This window comes from Haliotis asinina, chromosome 1, assembly GCF_037392515.1.
Source record: "Haliotis asinina isolate JCU_RB_2024 chromosome 1, JCU_Hal_asi_v2, whole genome shotgun sequence".
In the NCBI taxonomy this organism is placed as follows: Eukaryota; Metazoa; Mollusca; class Gastropoda; order Lepetellida; family Haliotidae; genus Haliotis; species Haliotis asinina.
Window position 1 is genome coordinate 28,721,033 of NC_090280.1, and position 4,394 is coordinate 28,725,426.

Consider the following 4,394-nt stretch of genomic DNA (forward strand, 5'->3'; position numbering starts at 1 on the left):
CCAAGGTGCAACGTTCGCATAACGTTGGGAGGACGTTCTGTCCACGGCTTGCCAGCACTGACCCGTTGGAACATCGTTACATCTTATTCTCCTCATCCCGGAGTTTACTTGATGGAATATCATATTTAACAGGATCGAAGCATGTGATATTTTCTATTTAAATTACCATATAGATCTATCTCTTCAGTATATAATGAAGTTTATTCATAGTATTTACCTTATTTTTGTTGCATACAATTTATTATTATATTATACACTTGTTGTTGTGCTCTTGACTTCACTCATTTCAGGGAAGTTATGAAACATGTCTCCTTCTAGATCTTTTAACCCACAAGATCCAGATTGAGGCACATTACACATGACTTCTTCATGTGACGTCATTGCCTGTGCGAGCACTTTCCCGCTCGCTGACATCACACTTCTCGCGCGGCTGCCAGTCCTACGTGTACAGGGTTCTGTGTCTGTTCCTCACTTTTAAAACGGGCTCATCGCCATAACAGTGAGTATTTTGTTTATTGTTTTGTTTAGATTAGTAAATTATATGTATTAATTCAGAATGTACTCATTAAGAATAATGAAACTGACTCTTGATTAGATCTAATTACTTGTCCTACTTTTTACACATCCGAAATTCACAGTGTCATTTGATATATTTTTTTAACTGTAAAAATCGGATAATTACTCGGAGCTCTGAATTTCTAAATAACATATTAATGATCACTGACATCAATTTTGCATGGAATCATCAATGATAATTCTGAAACTTTGCCGATGAACCTAGAATCGGCTGGGATGTTTTCAAAAATACATGCTAACAGTAAGTGCGTGTAAAAGTTCCGCCATTTTGGATACTGAGTAGTGTTTACATACCATATCGTACGTTGATTCAGGGTAAGCGATTTTATTCTTGAGTGTTTCTCTTTGTCTGAATAATATTTACATAAATATAGTCATATTGAGTGTAGTATACCACATCTGAAACCGTTAGTTGTTACACAAGTGTTATTAAACGTAGGCATAACTGTCGCATGCTCCAAGGCGGTACGGAGGCCCATGGCTAGGCCCATGGATGTAATTCTATCCTTCAAAGAGGCAAATCTAGATAAGAGGACATTTCTGCCGTGTGAAATACCATTCCCCTCCCTCAACCCACCCACGTGGTTATCTTTTTGAAATGAAAAAAATCCGATTTTACACCACGTAGCATTTTCGGAAATTTTCAGACATCTAGCCGTCTAATCATTGCTTACAGTGGCTCAATACGCTTTGAATATTCAGAGGCAGAGTATCGTAGCAGGAAATAGAAAATTAAAAATAGATACGATGCAATCATTTGATCATTCATAAAAAAAAAACTGTCGAGTAAGTGCAGCGTGACACCATGACTGACGCAAAATCACGCAGAACGACAGCAGTAATTATCGGCATTTCTGGCTTCTTCTGTCATTTACAATGCAAACGATAAATACATATAAATACACAGAGAGTCAGAATAATTCTGATTACTTACATCTCACTTTCATGTACAAAACATCCCTAAATCAAGGAAACTGCTCGCAAAATCCTGTGTACCCATGTCAGCGAGGCCGCTATTTTGAAAGAAATCGGCCCTCGATAGTGATGTCACACGTAAACATCGTTGCACATGTTAGGCAATTTCTTGGAGGTGAAGCTCAGTTGAACAAGAGCAAACACAATGGCCATATCATTCCGACTGCACTTTCAGCATTGTGATTTATATTTTTCGTTCAGATACTTTTTCATGAAACTAATGTCAGTATCTTGATATATCCTTGTTCATCATCATCATATCATATGTGGATATAGGGTATGCGTTTTCATTCATTGAAAGCTTTTCATTGTTTGAATATTTACACGGGAAATTGACTCAGTAGTGTACTATAGGATCTATCACAGTTAAAGCCTCTACACAACTGTTAGAGGATCACACGTAGCCATTACTGCAACATGTGCTTCAGTTCCTGTGATGTACAATATTCAGTATGCTGGGACACACATTGCAGTTTCATATGAACAGGCTAATAAACAGCAATTTAATTCAAAGTTATAAGTAAAACTGATAATATTGATGAACATGATTTGTACATTTTCTGTGTAATTTTATAGCTGTATGCAGACAACAACAAAAAAACCTCGGCATTCAGGGTGTTAAAAATGTAACGGCATGTTCTAATCGTGTGCTTTTGAATAACATTTAGTCTTAAAGCTAAACTATTCTTTTTTCAGATGCACGCTGCCGCTGGGAAAGATGAGGAAGTGCAAGTCTAGAGTGAAACGTTTCTAAGCAATGTATTATACTGGAATAAATGGTTCAGTGTAAACAAAAGAAGAATCTCTGTTATTTGTTACCAGGGCTCAAAGTAGACAGTTTCGAAAAATGCAAACCACACATTCATAATTGCTGAAATGAGTTTTCGAACTGTTGATCACTTTACCTTTTTTCAGCATTCGTAATTTAAATCTAACAAAAACAACGGAAACTATGACTTTTAGCCCTGGATATTGTTATGATCATGGTGACAACAACCCAGAAACCTAATACAAATATTTATCCTCAGACTACTGTACGTTCTGAGTACGTATATACCCAAAACAACTATAAATAACGTTGTTACAACGTTATGTTTATGACGTCACGAGGACGTTATTTTTGGGTCGTATGAACGTAGAAAATAACGTTGTGACAACGTTATGTTTATAACGTCGCGGGGACGTTATTTTTGGGTCGTATGAACGTAGAAAATAACGTTGTGAGGACGTGTTTTCGACTCCACAAAAAAGACGTAAGTGGGACGTTATATGCTGACGTTCTGGGGACGTAAACGTAACGTTGAGACAACGTCCTCAAAACGTACTTTTGTTAGCTGGGTATGCCTTTGCACTTACTAGAAAGCAAGTTAGATTTCACGATCTTAATTTTCCTCTGTCTCTCGTCATACTAAACGGAAAAGGATAAATGAAACCCTTATAGAATGAGAAATTCTCCCTCCCCATGTCTTACACAGAAGAGTTCTGTAAACTTTCTTCTAACCACAAATAGCTATATTTTATGTAGGAGTTGGACGAAGCGCGTAATGTTTGTTTTTCGTACGTGTAACACGATCTAACACCGTCTTTTTGCTGGTTTGTGCAAAAATTAATGAACCATAACACTTGAAATTAGAACTCCTGAATGTTTACAAATTATGTATTTTATCCTGCTATTTTCATGACATGACATGTTTAAATAAATGTATTAGTGCCATTTCAGTAAGACCTGTGATGACATCGAAAATAGGATTTGTTTACGACGAACATCTTCGATTATTTTTTTCAGAATTAATTTTTAATTTTTCGTCACGCGGACATTTGCCGATACAAATATACGAAATTAAAGTCAGATACTTATGAAATATCAGTAATAAGAATACTGAAATCGGTTTGCGCTAATTGAGCAAGCTATTCTGTTCCTAATATAAAACGCATCCAGTCGACAATCGAGTAAATTCAGGTAAATTCAGAACAATTTACTTTATTCATGTTTGTTTTTTAATTAAACTTTGCACGTTTGAAATTACCTGGCTATTTTTTTTATAATGATGTTGATTTTTATATTTAGTACTAATGAGCCAAATATTTTTTTCAATTGTTCCTTATTTAATGACACAACGACTGTTTGAAATCACCCATCCTCGTATCAACGCCTTATGCTGAAATTAATTCAACTAAAGGTTAAAACGTTCATAAAATATACAGACAGCATCTTCAACATTAGAACAGTCAGTAAACAGTGACACCCAATCAGTACTGCTAACAAGTGCGTTCAGTTTTTCATGTTAGGTTCATACACCGGCCTATCGTATAAAGAAACGTTATACGTTGTGAAGCATCACGAGGTGAATAAGTGTGCTTATACTTCCTGTGTTAGGTCTATACCACTAGTCAGAGTTATAAACCTGTAAGCTGTTGTTATATGTCTTTGCAGCTGTCTAATCTATTTTCTTCCGTGTAAACAGTTCTTATCTCCTTCATGCTAACCAACCTGATCTGATTATCTCCGCTATAAAACACACAGAGAAACTTTGTTATGTAACATAAGGAATATTTTACAAAATAGATAAATATCTTACTTTATATGGCAATGCAGACCTTTCAACTGAAGAAGCACTGAATATTGCCAAACATGTCCATCACTACATCAATCAAACAAAACGACTCTAATGTTCATCCCAATCTGTTAAATTCTCAAACTCTCTCATGCATATAGCCATTGAAATATGTTGAGATAAATACGGTTAAATCTTCTCTGTATAATTGTTGTAAATATTGGGAGATGGCTTCGTTAAGTTGGATAACGTAAGCCCAGTCCTTTTCTTAAACGAAGAAATATATTT

The 4,394-nt window shown here is 35.7% G+C and overlaps 1 long non-coding RNA gene across 1 annotated transcript; it reads left to right on the plus strand.

The window, feature by feature from the left end:
* The first annotated feature begins 407 nt into the window (after nt 1-407).
* LOC137290204 (uncharacterized) lies at nt 408-2,347 on the plus strand. Its single transcript, XR_010957197.1, has 2 exons — nt 408-499; nt 2,248-2,347. It is a non-coding gene; the product is annotated as an uncharacterized lncRNA (long non-coding RNA).
* The last annotated feature ends 2,047 nt before the right edge of the window (nt 2,348-4,394 follow it).